Here is a 17,666-nt window from a genome sequence, read left to right as displayed (position 1 = left end):
CGGGCCCGAGCTGAGGTAGAGTCGTCTCAGTTCAGTGCTAGGGGGATTCGCCACTTGACTCTGGCAGCGGCTTTTGACGATGGTGCGACCACCCGAGAGCAGCGGGTGCGCATCTTTGCGCTTATTTTGTTGTCAGGGACGTTCTCCCCTGACAAGGGTAGTAGGGCGCTGCTTTACTACCTTCCTGCCGTCCGCAATCTACACCGGATCGGGACTTATGACTGGGCCAGCTTGGCCTATGCTGACTTCATTCGAGCGCTGAGGGACTCATGTCGACACCGGTCTTTTAGGACGAATGTTGCTTTGTCCGTCTTTTGGAGGGTCGTAGAGGTAAACATTATTCCCTATAAAGTTTAGCTCTACATTTTAGTTAGCACTTGCTGATAATTTTAACTCCTTGTAGATCTGGTTCTACGAGTACTTCCCTTCTGCTGCGCCGGCGAGACCGTCGCCGCGCAGGTTTCCAGTCAGTGCTTCCTGGGGCAGCCGCCGTGTGGGGATGTCCACTGCGTATGTCCGAGACTGGATCATCGCGGTATGATTCTTTTCTTATTTGCCATTTTGCGATGCTTTAGATAGACTCTCGCCTGATTGATGCTCTTTGCAGGAGCCTGAGGTGCTATATCGGCCGTGGGCCGGCCTGGCAGTCCCTGGGTTAGCCGTGCAGTATTCCGCTGAGCGTCGCTATTTCTTGGGGACCTATGGAGCGACTGCATACTTTGGAGAGAGGGTTGCTAGACAACATTCCTCTGATATTTTTGTCGTTCTTACTCCTCCACCACGTCACATGTTAGACACCGCGAGGTTGTTGAGCATGTCAGAGGGAGCTGGTACCCCTTAGCTATCTTGCACGATCCCTGGGCGATGCTATGCGGAGAAGCTACTGTCGTTGTTAGCTCCAGTTCCTGTACCGGCTGAGGATATGGCGGTACGATATTTCAGCTTTTACCTTTCGTTAAGTAGCCCCCAAGTAATGCTTCACCGACTTTGTTTTTCTTTATCAGGACGATGCTGCTGAGTTCGTGTCACCCCGTATGTTTATCCATTACCAGGGGACATACGGGCCGATTGAGGAGATGATTCCTCCGGCTTCTGAGGACGAGCGCTTCGTGGAGCGGTCGATTCCTCGCCACCAGACTCGGGTAAGATTACTTATTTGCAACTTTTGTCCATATATATTATGCATGTTTACTGACTTATTTCTTTGACAGTTCTCGCACGAGGTGGTTTCGGCGATGGCACGATGTATAGATGCCTTCCGGAGCCAGCTTGTCCGGATGAGGAACGTGGCTACTTGCCGTTGAGATGACGCCGTTCAGGAGGTAGTCTTTCTTTCATATGTTTTGCATTACCGCTTCGATTTTGCCTTGTTTCTGATTTTAATTCCTTTTGCAAGGTCAGCCCATTCCTTCTCGTACCCGCACAAGACCTGAGGTGCGGAGGGATCCGGCGAGGTCTAGCTTGAGGCATCGCCGTACTACTTCAGGAGGTCGGGATGGTCGTTCTGAGGCTGCCCGTACTGATGTGGCCGAGGGCTCAGGTTCTTCTTCTGAGGGTGCACATGCTACGCCGGTAGGCCAAGGAGAGGCTAACTCGACTCTTAGAGGTGGTGGGATGTACGAGGTTGGTTCGTCATCGCAGCAGCCTCCGCAGCCTCAGCCTCAGGTTGATCTTGGGTGGACTGGTCCCACGTTGAGTTTTCCTCCTCCTGCGGAGACTGGAGCTGATGCTAGAGCTGGAGCTAGAGTAGGTGGAGAGGTTACTCCTCGTACGACGGAGTTTTATGCGATGATGGGTTTACCTCCCCCGGCGCCGTAGTTTGTACCTGTGCTTTTTATTATTTATTTGACTTTGTATAGAACTTTGCCTTTTAGTTAGACTCATTTTGTATATACATACTATTATGAGTTTATTTTATTTATCATGTTTTTTCATTTTTTATTATTATTATTATGTGCATGTTTGTGTGTGCAAGAAAGTGTGACAAGTAATTTTGCGCAAAAATTTCGTCATTTTTATTATTGATGGAGGGTATCCGACTTTCTCCCCCAAAAAGAGAAATGAAAAAAAGGAGAAGTCAAATAAAAACTTGGGTTTATAAAAACTTGGAAAGTAACCTAAATAAAATCCAAAAAAGAATAATATAATTAATATAATAGCTATATTAATTTAAAGAAAGAATAAAAAGATGTTTAGAAAAAGATAAGGAAGCCGTAAAGTCAATAGCAGACTTGAATTAAGGTAAAAACGCGGTTTTAGAAAGCACGTATGACGAGGTAAATTGGCGCCAGCTGGCGCCACGCATATTGGTGTAGCGCCATGCGCTACACTTAGCGTGTGGCGCCAAGCCTTGGCGTCTGGCGCCAATAGCATCGTCTGGCGCCAAATGGCGCTGACTCCGTATCCTACCCCGATTAGAACTGCTCCGATTTCGTACATAAATAGCCCCCTGCCTAGCCGATTCTTTTCACAATTTCAGCTAATAAAATAATTCTTAGCCTTAGAAAAATAATATCATGTCTCTAGTCACCAAAACTTTTACCCAATACACCCATGAATGGTGTCGGTCTCTTAATGCCAAAGAAAGAAAAGAATTAGATTTGTTCCACTTGGGGGGAATTTATGGTATCAAAGGGGTAGATCTTGACTTAGATTTTATTCATACCGCTCTAGAATATTGGGATGTTGATACTCATTGCTTTAGAATAGGGTATGATGAAATTAGCCCTTTGCCGGAAGAATTTGGTGCTATTTTAGGTTTCCCTGCAATAGACCTCATAGTAATCCCTAGAATAGATGCATATTATTTACAAGGATTTTGAACGCTTCTTCAATTTAAAAGAAAGGGATCTATCAAAAATAGTAGATGGCAACATAGTTAATTTGAAAAAATTTGCTCGCCATTATTTTGATAAACCTCTCTCCGAATCTTTTCATATATATAGAAGAAGGGCTTTCTTATTTTGTATGCTTAATCAATTTTTTCTTAGTAGTGGTAAAAATAATGAGGGTCAATCAATTATAACCACCGTACTAGAACAAATTGAATCAGGGAGAAATCTTATGCCATTGATAGTTGGAGAGACTATGATTAGTCTTGATGAATTGAAAAGGAACCCAAAAGCACCTTTTCGGGGTTCTCCAATTTTATTACAGGTAGAAAATAATATTTTTAATTACAGAAATCAAAAAATAATTTTTTGTATAGTAATAATAATTTATTTGCATTGCAATTTTTTTACAGATGTGGCTAATGGAAAGGCTAGAATTAATTAGCCCTCCCGACAATAATGAGAAGTACACTCCGAATTGCTTTGTGAGGAGGAAGAAACGCTTCTCTAAAATGGGGCGCCATGAATGGAAGAGGGTCTTCGAATCTCGCAATTTTGCTATCAAGTGGGTCATCCCATGGTGGAAAATAGAAAGGATGATTGGTGTCAACAAGCAACCTTTCTGCCGTCTTCCAAGTTTGTCCCGTATGACTTATTACTATCCCTGCAGGGTAAAAAGACAATACGACCTTCTTCAGAATATTCCTTCTGGAGATCTTCGTCCTCCCTACGAGTTCCCTGTCTCCCAGGAAGTAGACAGATTTGATGCTTATTGGAGTGCTAGACCTTTATGGGAAGTAATTACCCAAAAGGTTCCTCCTTCCTTGCCCAATGAGGTGAAGAAGTGGCTTCTGAAGAAACCTTCAAAGGACTTGAAGAAAAATCAGGGTAAAACTGATGTGAAGAGTCGTCTAGGTGACAGGGTGATTCCTGCCAAGGAATGCTTAGGTGAAAGAGTTGAATTCAAAACACCTGCAATGCCTAGTGTAGACACCCATTTGTGTCTCCCCAAAACCAAACCCGGTGATGAGTACCTTTCGCGTCGAATCATAATCGAATGAAGTGAAAGTGTGGAAAGTCTAGTGTTGCGGATAGTTTTAATTTCTTTTCTCTTCTCTCTGTTTTTGAAAACTTATTTTTAAGAAAAACAGCCAATCCAGTTTGGTTGGTCCATGATATGGGTCCAATAAAAGTGTAGTTGGATGGGGCTTAAAAAGAGCTTTCCAACGATATATTATAAGCCCAATTCTGATGAATATTGAGGAAGTTATGGCCAATTTACTAAACTGGGCCCGGTTTGAGCCTTATATGCGGCCCAATGATCTAGGGGAGGGCCTAATATGATTTATCATTCCTAATGCAATTAGGAATGGTTTTAGTCTTCTGGATTCTTCTAGAAGGTTCTTTTCATTCCTAATTCAATTAGCATTGATAAATTGACTTTTGTTGACTTTTCAGAGTTTTAATCAAAATCAAATAGCATTTTCGAAGAAATTATATTATTTTATCCTCCAGTACGGTAAACTTATCGGATTTTCGAAAACGCGTTAAATTTAAGCTTGGCGTCTGACCTCAGTCCTTGGCGCCTGGAACCAGGCCTGGCGCCTGGCGCTAGCCATTGGCGCCTGGCACTAGTGCTGGTGCCTGGAGCCAGCCCTGTTTTCTGAGCGTCAGACTCTGTTTTGTTAATTTATCTTTTTTGGCTAATTTTCTCTATAAATATCGTATTAAAAACTCCGTTTTCATTCACCAACATTCACGAATTCTCTCCATTCATTCACGAATTCTCTCCATTCATTTACCAACTCTCATCAAGATTTTCTTGATTATTCTCTCTTTCTTTCTCTTTTCTTTCTCTTTTCTTTTTACATACAAAATTCCGCATTCGCAAGATCTAGAAACACCTAGCCATATTCGAAGTTGCCTTCGCCCTAGACGTGAAAGGTTTAATTTCTGAGGGTTTGGTCCCAAAATTTCTATTTCAATTATTTAATTTAATTGTTTGATTTATTATTTTCCTCGAAGTTACTAACGTGTGTATTTTGTTATTAGAAAGAGGTACGAGGCATTAAATTAAGTGCTTTAATTGATTTATTGATATTATGATGTAGAAATCATGTTTAAATTGTTATTATGATATTCCTAGTATCATGTCTAGGGTAATTTTAATATTAAATATGATTAGTACGATGCTTCCTATGTTCTTCCTAATATTTATGATTGTTAGTATCATGTTAGGGTTAAAGATTTGATTTTTATTGCCTAGTGACATGCTAGGGTTTGTTATTAATCTTGTTAGTATCATGCCTAGGATCTTGCTATTATTATTATGCTTTAATATTAACATGAACATGATTATGATTATAATTGTTATAATTTATGATTATGAATATTATTATTATTATTATTATTATTATTATTATTATTATTATTATTATTATTATTATTATTATTATTATTATTATTATTATTATTATTATTATTATTATTATTATTATTTTGATGATGGTTATTTTATTTATGATGATATTATCATTATTATAGTTTATTATTTATTATGTTGCTTGATATTTATATTTATTGCTTGATCACGCCTTTTATGCATGTTTAAAGGGAATTTGGTACTTGTAATCACGCTTAATAAGATAATTAATAATCTTGTTAGGTTTAATACGATTATAATTCAAGTGATCGCCAATAATAGTTTATTTGTGCATTTAAATTCAACCAACGTAGATTAAACAGGTTTAGGGTTAATCCTATTGATTGCATGTTAATCAGAAAGCGCACATGAATACGATCAGAATAAAGTAGAGGCCTATTATTAGGGCAGGTTCAATCTCTTTTAGGTTGGATTTGTACCTTCATCCCCGAACCCTTATTTGGTTCTAGACCTTATGGAGTTGACGATCTCTTGGATCGTTAAGGGGTGTAACCTTCACCTCATGAATGGTTTACAAGTTCCTAAAAAACTTGTTGGCGACTCTTTTGCTCTATCTTCTTCCCTTTTGGACGCCACCGTACTTTAGTGTATGATCACGGTGGGGTTCAAGCTAGTGGGATTTAAGGCTTGAAATTATTCCCTACACCTAGGAAGAAAAGTACTACCAAAGATAAGGGAAAAAGGAAAGCTGAAACCACAGAGAAAAGAACTTGGGTAGAAAAGAAGCATGGAGTCCTAGCTGAAAGGGAAACTATCTACTCTAAAATTGAATGTAGGTCCTCTAAAGGATTCCTACTAGCTAAGGTTATGGATGAGGAGGAGGAAGAAGACAAAAATTGGAAAAGGGCTAGGAAAGAAAAGAAAGATTAGGAGCATTGCTTAATTTTCAATTATTAGACTTAGTTTATATTTTTTTATTTAAAGTTAATTTATTTCAGCTTTGTTAAAATTCCATCAATAATGTAATTTTATTTTATTAATGAAATTTCAGCTTTTAATTAATTATTTACTTTAAATTTATTTATTAAAGCAATGAAAACCGAAAAAATTAATTTTCCAGAAATTCTTCGAGTACGCAAGTTGAAAATTTTCCGAAAAACACCGAAATATTCCCAGAATTTAAACTGTGAATTGGCGCCGCTTATCTGCAACTGGCGCCAGCCAGGGAAGTCTGGCGTTAGGCGACGGTGCCGTCGGCTGGCGCTAATGCTGAACTGCTGGCGCTGGAACGTTTTCCGTGACGCCGATATTTCGCCAATCTTCTATCGAATTTTTAATTAATTCTGGGATGCGAGAATTTTGGAAAATAAAGTGGCCGCATCCGTAAAGGGTTGCCTACGTATCCTTTCTTAAGGAATCAGGCCAAACGTAGCTCTCTTGAGTATCCTACTCAAGTAATTATGGGTAGTATTTCTTAAGTTGGTCAAGATTTGTCATGTTCGAGAACTCGTTGCCATCCATATCAGTTAGTTTTGCTGCACCCCCTGACAGGATTGTTTTAACAATGTAGGGTCCAGACCAATTAGGTCTAAATTTACCCCTTGGATCTAAAACTTTTTTCCTTAATGCTTTTAACACCAAGTCTCCTACTTTGATGTTCCTTGTCTTGATCTTCTTATTAAAATGCCTAGCCATATGAGTTTGATAGCACTGAGTGTGATGTAGAGCTTCTAGTCGTTTTTCATCGAGTAAAATTAATTCTTCATATCTTGCCCTAGTCCATTCGACTTCATCGAGTTTACTCTCTAATGCAATGCGTAGAGATGGAATTTCTATTTCGACAGGTTGTACGGCATCCATTCCATATACCAAGGAAAATGGCGTATTTCTTGTTGATGTACGGATTGACGTGAGGTAACCCCACAATGCGAAATGAAGTTTGTTAGGCCAATCCTTATAATTTTCTGTCATTTTCTTGATGATAGTCTTTAAATTTTTATTAGCTGCCTCGACTGCTCCATTTGCTTGAGGTTTGTAAGGGGAAGAATGATGATTTTGAATGCCATATTTTTGTAACAATTCTTCACATTCGGCTTGAAAGTGAGTTCCATTGTCGCTTATCATTTCATGTGGGACTCCATATCGACACATAATATTTCTCTCGATAAAGAGTGCTACATGTTTTGCAGTGAGTTTAGAGTATGATTGTGCTTCAACCCACTTTGTGAAGTAATCAATTGCTACTAGTATATATTCGTGGCCTCCTGTTCCTGGGGGAGTGATTTTGCCGATGATGTCAATTCCCCACGTAGAGAATGGCCATGGCGATGTGTAGGTGTAGAGCAAGGATGGAGGAACATGTTGTAAATTGGCATAGATTTGGCACTTAGGGCATCTTTTTACATATTGATGGCAATCACTATTCATTGTAGTCCAATAATATCCTTCTCACATTATTTTTTGGACTAACATTTTGCCATTTATATGAGTGCCACAGATTCCTTCGTGGACTATTCTCATTGCTCTTTGTGCATCTTTTTTTCCTACACATAAGAGAGCTCGACCCTTAGGTACCCTTTTATGTAGCTCGTTGTCTATGAGTACATATTGGGAAGCCAAGAGTCTTAATGCTCGTTTTGCTCTTTTGTTAGCATGGGGAGGATATTCTCCTTTGGTTACATAATTGAGTATATCCGTGTACCACGGTTCTTCTTCTTCTTCTTCTTCTTCTTCGTCTTGGGCCACTTCGTCGTCTTCTATAGCCTGGATGTATGCTGGTTTGTGCCTTTTCTCTATAGTTAGAGGCATTTGCTCGATTTTTGTGGGAATCCTAACCATTGAGGCTAGTATTGCCAAGGCATCAGCAAATTGATTTTCTTCCCTAGGTAGATATGTGTATTCTACCTTCTCTAACTGATCGGTAAGAGTTTCCAGATAGGTTTGGTAAGGGGCTAGACTTTCGCTCCTTACTTTCCACCTTTTAGATATTTGATTGATAATCAAAGAAGAGTCTCCAAATATCCTTAACTTTTTTACTCCCAATGCCAAAGCTGTTTCAAGGCCTATCACGCATGCTTCATATTCAGCAACATTGTTGGTAACGTCGAAATCCAGCTTTATGGAGATTGGAACATGCTCTTCTTTAGGTGATACTAGTAATTCTCCAACGCCACATCCCTTTTGGTTTGAGGCTCCGTCAAAGTACAAGGTCCAAGTATCATCTTCAGTAACCATTAAGTCTTTATCTGGAAATTCATTGTCTTATATTGGCGTCGAGTCTTCTATTGGAAAGTCTGCTAGAAAGTCTGACACCACAGATCCTTTGATAGCATTTTGCGGGATAAACCTTACATCAAACTGGGCTAAATTGACAATCCATCTTGATATGCGTCCATTGAGTGTAGATTTCTCGAATAGATACTTGAGTGGATCTAATCGGGAGACTACGAAGACGGTGTGCACTAGCATGTAATGTCTTAACTTGGTTGTGGCCCTCACCAAGGCGAGGCACAACTTCTCAAGTGGTGTGTAGCGTGTTTCGTATTCGAGCATCTTTTTGCTTAGATAGTAGATTGCGTTTTCTTTGCCTTCTACTTCTTGTGCTAGCATAGATCCCATTGTCTCTTTAGTAACCGTCAAATATAACCTAAGAGGTATTCCGGGAAGTGCTGGTGCTAATACGGGAGGATTTGCGAGATAGGCTTTGATCTTTTCAAAGGCTTTTTGACACTCGTCATCCCATATTACTGGTACATTCTTTTTGAGCTTTTTGAAGATTGGTTCACATATTGTCGTCAATTTTGATATGAATCTACTTATGTATTGCAACCGGCCAATAAATCCTCGAATCTGTTTCTCAGTTTTGGGCGGTGGCATTGACATGATTGCTTTGATTTTGGTTGGGTCTATCTCTATTCCTCTAGAGCTTATGACATAACCCAAAAGCTTGCCTGAGGTGACTCCAAAAGCACACTTAGATAGATTCAACCTCATATTATATTTTCTTAGCCTTTCGAAAAATTTCCTTAAGGCTACTTGATGGCCTGGACGGTCTTTTGATTTTACAATCATGTCATCGACACATACCTCGACTTCTTTATGCATCATGTCATGGAGTAAGGCAGTTGTTGCACGTTGGTAAGTAGCACTCGCGTTTTTCAACCCGAATGGAATTACCGTGTAGCAGTAAGTGCCCCATGGTGTTATAAAAGTTGTTTTCTCTATTTCTTCTTCTGCCATGAGAATCTGGTTGTAACCTGCGTACCCATCCATGAATGAGAGAAGCGCGTGATTTGCTGTGTTATCTACCAGAATATCGATGTGTGGTAAAGGGAAGTCGTCCTTTGGACTTGCCTTATTTAGATCTCGATAGTCGACACACATTCTTACCCTTCCATCTTTTTTCGGAACTGGGACGACATTGGCGACCCATTCGGGGTATTTGGATACCTTGATGAAACCTGCAGTTATTTGTTTTTGGACTTCTTCTTTTATTTTAAGAGCTCCGTCGGGTTTCATTCGACGTAACTTTTGTTTTACGGGTTTCATTCCTAGAATTAGTGGTATAGTGTGTTGATCTATTTCTCTATTAATGCCTGGCATATCTTCGTATGACCAAGCGAATACATCGATAAATTCTTTAAGTAAGTTAATTAAATCGGTTCTTTCTTGTTCATTAAGTGTCAATCCGATTTTAACTTCTCTTTTATTGGTTGAATCATTTGAGATATCAACCGTTTCAGTTTCTTCAATTACTGGTGTTTTCTTTTTTAGTGTTTCCATGATCATTACATCAAAGAGTGATATGTCCTCAGGGACTTTATCACTAACTACTCTAGGAGAAGAAATAGGAAGGGAAGGTGCTACTACTAAAGACCTAGAAGACTCTATAGGGAGAGACTACGACTCAGACTCTGACTCAGACGACTCTTCAAACATTGGTCCTTGCCCTGTCGTGATGGATATTTTTCTTCCGCTTGGAGTAGTCAACTTGATGGTCTTGCGCCACCCTTGTAGTGATCCTTCAGCTGGAGTGATTAGCTTCGAGGGATCGAAGCTTTCGCTTTGTAAGACTGTTTGAATGAGCGAGGAGTTATCTTCTCTGTAAGTTGGCTCATTCTTTTCTCGCCCAAATAGTAATCCCATGACGTTAAATTCAAAGCATGGGGGTGCTTTCTCCTTATGGACAGGAGTTGGGATTTCATCTGTGAAGTAACAATCCAAGAAAATCTCAAATCCCGGTTGCCTTATGCCGTTTACAACAAATGGCTCTGGAAATTCATGACATGGATAGTCCTCTCCTTCTTTTATAAATTGACCATTAAGTGTAAGAGGGTACTGATCCATTGGGATTGCTTTCTTTTGAGTGCGAACGTCTCTACGCGCCTTTGATTTTTCCTGGGCTCGCTTGAGATCTTTCCGAGTCGGTTCGAAACTAAGTCCGAAAATGTCTAACTTAGGGAGGCCAGGTGACTCCAGCGATTTTGCAATTCCTTTCTTCTTTCCTAGGGTCATCCCAGGAAAATGTCCTTGTTTCTTCATAATAGCATTTACAGCCATGTTGGAATGGGGGTCATGGCAAAGAGGGGTCCTTTCATCCTCCTAGATTAAGGAGACTTCTTCGTTAAAGCCCCATAAGTCTTCATCATCCTCGTCGTGCTCCACATTAATTATTGGATTTTCTATAGACTTGATCCTCATAGGCGAAGCATCGATGGTGATAGGAATTCCCCCAACTATAGCTTTTACTTGTTGGTGGAGAGATGAGGGGACGACCTTTAGGTCATGAAGCCAAGGGCGCCCTAACAGCAAATTAAACGAAGCTTTAATGTCTACTACTTGGAAAGTGGTAGCATGTTCTATTGCTCCCGCTGTTACGTTCATGGTAATTTTACCAAGAGCTTGACGACGAGTGTTGTCGTAGGCCCTTATTCCTTGTGTAGACGGAGTTAAATCTTCATCCCTTATGCCTAGCATCCTCGCAGTTCTAAGTGGACAGACGTTGATGGCCGGTCCATTGTCTACAAGAGTCATAGGGACATTCATTCTCTTGCAAACTACTGTGAGGTTTAATACCTTGTAATGTTTGTCACCTTCTGGAGGTAAATCCTTGTCAGAAAAGGTGATCAAATTGATTGGACTAGGAAGATCACTTGTGAGGAAGTTGGCTAACCCCTCAGGAGTAGTGTCGGAATCTATCCCTATTTTGTCCAAGGCATTCATTACAGCCAACCTATGCTCTCGAGATGTCGCCAAAAGTTTCCATACGTTCATCTCAACTTTTGTCTTCTTAAACTGCTTAACGATATCATTGTCTTCAATGATAGGTATGGGAACTTGTTGTATGGTTGGCATGGGATGTGTCGAAACGGGAGGTTGCATTCTCCCGGATCTTGTGAGGGCGTCTATCGATGAGTCTTCTTCAGCCCAAAAGTCATCCATGGCGTATGACACAGACGGTGGAGACCCTACTATATCTTTTAAGTAGACATCTTCTTCATCACTATCCCAAACTCCATTAATGGTTGCATCGTCTTCTTGTGGAATTTGGACTAGTTTCTTTTCATCAATCATTTTCTGAACTAAATCCTTGAATTTGAAACAGTTTTCGATAGTGTGACCCCCTGATTGATGATACTGACAGTAATATCTGTCTGTCCTTTTCAATGATTCGAATGGTCTCGGTTCGAGAGGTTTGATCTCGCCACTCTCGGAGAGCATTTCGAACATTTGTACGTATGGGATCCCAATTGGAGTGTAGATTCTATTACTCTTCTTGGGTTTTTCAGTGACTTGTAATGGAAAAAGCTTTGCCTCATAAGTCGTTCTCATGGGTGTGAATTCTCTCTTAGGTTCATCTTTCGGGAGTGGAACCTCGTCATATTTCTTTTGCAGTTCTTTTATAGCTTTGAGAGTTTCACGTAGCAAATGCGACCCTTCCATCATAGACAGTGTGAGCGATTGTATGTCTTCTTTACTTGCCGGTTCTGGAAGGCTATCCATGGCGACGAAGAATACCTTCTCGTCTTCTTCAATGGCATGGATTTCTTTGACAGGTTTAATGAGAGTCGAGGGGTCAACCTCGTTTTCCTCATCAGAGATAGCCAAGGCATGAGCGAGAGGTGCATTATCAATGCTTGGCTTCTTATTGGCAGGGGGCAATGGTAGCTTGTTGTTATCGATTAAGTCTTGGATAGCTTCCTTAAGCTTCCAACAGTTTTCGGTGAGATGGCCCCTACCTTGGTGATACTTACACTGTGCATTGGGGTTCCAATTAGCTGACCTCTTTTCGACTGGTGGGTCCCCAAATGGTCCAATAGGAGTTATAAGACCTTTTGCATTTAATCGATCAAATGCGGTGTCATAACTCATGCCAATAGGAGTAAAGTTTCTCCTAAATGGTTTCTTTTGTCCTTGATTGTTCATAGCAAGGACATCACCTATATTAAAAGTGGTAACGTTGTTTGAGTGGGTGGTTTTGGAAGAAGAAGGATTGTCGTTCTTCTTTCCTTTCCAGCCACTATTGGAGTTATTGTGGCAGCTTTTAACTTAGTCAGGTCGTCTTCAATATTGATCCCAATGTCGTAGACGGCCTTGAAGGTATGGAGATTATTTTGATACTTACGATGCTTGGAATATTTTTCTTGAAGGTTTTTGATGAACAACCTTACAGATTCTTTTTCACTTGGAACCTCAACCATCTTAGCTGAGGTTTCTCTCCATTTGTTAAAGAAAGAGGTGAAGCCTTCGTTCTCTTTCTGCTTGAGGATTTCAAGTTCTCTATGGTTAGTCTCAACTTGAATGTTGCACTTGTATCTATCAACGAAAGCGTTTGCTATGGAATCCCAGGTAGAGGTCTTTTCTTTCTCGAGAGAAAAGAACCATTGTTGGCAAACGATCTCGAGAGATAGTGAGAACAGAGAGGGGAAAACCTTCTTATCGATACCCTTAATACTCATTATTGTTTCAAAGGCTCTTAAATGAAAATAAGGGTTATCAATTGCTTTGAATTTCGGGATGTCGTTGGCATTGAACTTCTGCGGAAGAAGATCTTTGCCCACCGAGACCCCTTGTGAAGTAAGCCCTTGAAACTTGTAGTCGCTAGATAGCTTGCTTAGACTCTCTTGCATGAGGTCCATCTGTTGCTGTTTCACGGGATCATCGATCTTAAGTGTGAGTTGCTTCAGCGCTTCTGTCACGGTAACCAGTTGGTTCCTAAGCTCATTGACTTCCTCTTGTGTTGCCATTATGGTCTTAGCTTTCCTCTTACGAGCTATGGGTTTGTCGAAAAGTTGGACTTGAACAAAAAGGTTGTCTTTGATTAACCGTCCTTCATTTCTTGACCACGCGCTGTAATTTAAACCATTTTGTGTTTTAATTACTTGACTCAAATCGACTTGACTTTACGGTTTTTTAAAGAGGAAAAAATAAAAAAAAATGGGTGCATATTTTTGGCAAAAATTAGCAAAAATAATGTATATATTTTTAGGGAACTAAGTATAGTTTTTAAATTGGAGGATTAATATCCGACTTACCCCCCTAAAAAAATGACGGAAAAAACGCGCATGCAAGACTCCCTTAGACATGGTCAAAGTGTGTGTATTGGTGTGTGCGTTGATTGTAAGTGACATGTTTGGACTCTTGTGTAAGACCATGGGACTTAGTGCCTAAACTCGATTAATGACTCGACCAAGTACTATTGACAGCGAAAATTAACCGAATTAATTAGTAAACTTGTTAATTAGACACTAGGTGATGACTCGACCAATAATCCGAATTTTCGGCAAAACGACAGGACTGGCGTCGCAATGTGTAGTGTAGCGCCAGACGACAGAGCTGTCGCCAGGCGCCACACTCCACAGAGTGGCGCTACAGTCCAGACTTTGGCGCCAATGCTGGAGCTTCAATCTGGGAATGTTTTCGGTGTTATTAATCAACAGGGGTATGCCTAAAGTCGTACTAGGTCAATTCTGATTAAAATATTAGACTTTATTGACTCTAATTAATTAATTAATTAATTAATTAGGCAAAGTTCTTTAAGTCATTGATTTATCAAATCTCAACACAAGTCAAACAAAACGGTTAAGAAAACATATATATGCACAACAAATAATGCACAATTAGTCAAGTAGGCACAATATGATGCAATGAGTTTGCAACCTAACCATGGCTCTAGTTCTCTAAAGTTCGGGATATGGTTTAGTCAATAGAGGGTCCATGGTTAATTGTCCGGATGCACCGCGCGGAAGCCTAACCGTGAAGGGTTGGCGCGAGTGGATGGGACACCGCGAGTTTTAGAAAAACTCGCTTCCATGGTTTGGTGAATTTAACATTCTCGGATGTACCCTTTGTTGCTCAGAGCGTTCAATCAGGTAGATGGAGCATGAATTCCCAGAGGGTTATGTCCATATGTAGAACACATATGGGTTTTAGAAAAGTGAGAAAAACTCAATCAGGAAGTAGGATCGAGCAAACAATACGAAAAACTGGTCGAAATTAGAACGCATATTTCTGGCTTGGTATTGGAAGAATTTGGCGCCAGCAAACAGAGCTTGGCGCCAGGTTTTAGCTGTAGCGCCTGGCGACAAGCCTGTCGTCTGGCGCTACAGTTAAATGTCTGGCGCCAATGCTCTGGTCGCTGACGCTAATTCCTACATGCCTCAGCATCTTTCTGTGCTCGATAAAATTTTCCAGTTTTGCCCAGTGTTATTTCGGTCCTAGTTGTGAAAGATATTTCTCAAATTTCCTACGTGTAAAATCCTATGTTTTTAACTCATTACAGATGGTCTTTCCAATGAGATTTTTTTTATGCATATGACAATAATGTTAATCAAAATTACGCACATGAAATACTTAGAACTTTTCGAGTCTCATCCACTCATTCTAAATCATTGCCGAAAAAAATTCAGGAATTAAAATATAAATCCTCCCATGTGGAGTCGCCAAAAACTGTAGGGAATATTTCAAGCGTTAATCCTATAGCTTGAACCCCACTGTGATCATACACTAAAGTACAGTGGCGTCCAAAAGGAAAGAAGATAGAGCAAAAGAGTCGCCAACAAGTTTTTTTAGGAACTTGTAAACCGTTCACGAGGTGAAGGTTACACCCCTTAACGATCCAAGAGATCGTCAACTCCATAAGGTCTTGAACCAAATAAGGGTTCGGGGATGAAGGTACAAATCCAACCTAAAAGAGATTGAACCTGCCCTAATAATAGGCCTCTACTTTATTCTGATTGTATTCATGTGCGCTTTCTGACTAACATGCAATCAATAGGTTTACCCTAAACCTGTTTATCTATGTTGGTTGAATATTATGCACAAACAAACCTATTATTGGCGATCACTTGAATTATAATCAAATTAACCCTAACAAGATTATTAAATATCTTATTAAGCGTGATTACAAGTACAAATTCCCTTTAAACATGCATAAAAGGTGTGATCAAGCAATAACAATAAATATCAAGCAACATAATAATCATAATAATAATTATAATCATAATTAAAATAATCATCATAAATAAAATAATCATAATCATAATAATCATGATCATAAATTATAACAATTAAAATCAATAATTAAAATAATAAAATTAATCATAATTAACATAATCATGTTCATGTTAAAAATAAAGTATAATAATAGCAAGATCCTAGGCATGATACTAACAAGATTAATAACAAACCCTAGCATGTCACTAAACATTAAAGATTAAAGCTTTAGCCCTAACATGATACTAACAATCATAAATATTAGAAAGAACATAGGAAGCATCATACTTTCAATCATGCTTAATATTAAAGTTACCCTAGACATGATACTAGGAATCATAATAACAATCTAAGCATGAACTCTATATCATAACATCAATAAAAACAATTAAAGTACTTACTTTGATGCCTCGTACCTCTTTCTAATAACAAAATACACACGTTAGTAACTTCAAGGAAAATAATAATAAAAACAATTAAATTAAAAGATTGAAAGAGAGATTTGGGACCAAACCCTCATAAATTAAACCTTTCACGTCTAGGGCGAAGGCAACTTCGAATATGGCTAGGTGTATCTAGATCTAATGAATGCGGAATTTTTATATTTGAGAGAAGCTAGTTTAGAAAAAGAGAGAGAGAGTAATCAAGAGAATCTTGATGAGAGTTGGTGAATGAAAACGGAGTTTTTACGACGTTATTTATAAAGAAAATTATCCAAAAAGATAAAATATCAAAACAGAGTTCTGGCGTACACAAAATCTGATTAGCGCCAACGCTAGCTATTGGCGCCAGACGCCAACATTGGCGCCAGGCGCAAATGCTAGCGCCAGGCGCTACAGCTGGCGTTTGGCGCTGATCTGGAAATTCACGCGTTTTCTTAAAATCAGATAAAAATTGCCGTACAAAAGGATAAAATCGTATTTCCCTCAAAAATGCTCTTTGATTTTAATTAAAACTCTGAAAAGTCAACAAAAGTCAATTTATCAATGCTAATTGAATTAGGAATGAAAATAACCTTCTAGATGATTCTAGAAGACTAAAACCATTCCTAATTGCATTAGGAATGATAAATCTATATTAGGTCCTCCCCTAGATCATTGGGCCGCATATAAGGCTCAAACCGGGCCTAGTTTAGTAAAGTCAATTTATCAATGCTAATTGAATTAGGAATGAAAAGAACCTTCTAGAAGATTCTAGAAGACTAAAACCATTCCTAATTGCATTAGGAATGATAAATCTATATTAGGCCCTCCCCTAGATCATTGGGCCGCATATAAGGCTCAAACCGGGCCCAGTTTAGTAAATTGACCATAACTTCCTCAATATTCATCGGAATTGGGCTTATAATATATCGTTGGAAAGCTCTTTTTAAGCCCCATCCAACTACACTTTTATTGGACCCATATCATGGACCAACCAAACTGGATTATCTGTTTTTCTTAAAAATAAGTTTTCAAAAACTGAGAGAAGAGAAAATAAATTAAAACTATCTGCAACACTAGACTTTCCACACTTTCACTTCATTCGATTATGATTCGACGCGAAAGGTACTCATCATCGGGTTTGGTTTTGGGGAGACACAAATGGGTGTCTACAGTTGTGTTCACCAATTCTTGAGTGATGCTCTTAAGAACCCCTTGTCTGCTACCTCGATCTCTGCTGGAGGTACTCTCCGCCCTACTGGGGCTATTGAGTTTTCTGAGGTTCCCATTGATGTCCATCTTTGCCCAATACTTTGTCTTGCTGGAGCTGAGGATGCTCCATTTCGGGCCGAGATGAACGTGAGGGCTGGCGAGTCTCTGTTTGTGGACGACCCCCAGAAAGGCGGTACTTTGGGGTACCGTCTGACTCAGGGAGTTCGTCTTCCAGCTGATTCTACGCGCAACTCAGTTAGCCTCCCTACTCCTACGGCTTGCCATGACTTGCAGAAGGTTTTTCTCTTTTTCTCTATTCGTTTC

This window comes from Chenopodium album, chromosome 5, assembly GCF_948465745.1.
Source record: "Chenopodium album chromosome 5, dcCheAlbu1.1, whole genome shotgun sequence".
NCBI classification, from domain to species: Eukaryota; Viridiplantae; Streptophyta; class Magnoliopsida; order Caryophyllales; family Amaranthaceae; genus Chenopodium; species Chenopodium album.
Note: the sequence above shows the minus strand (reverse complement) of the source record.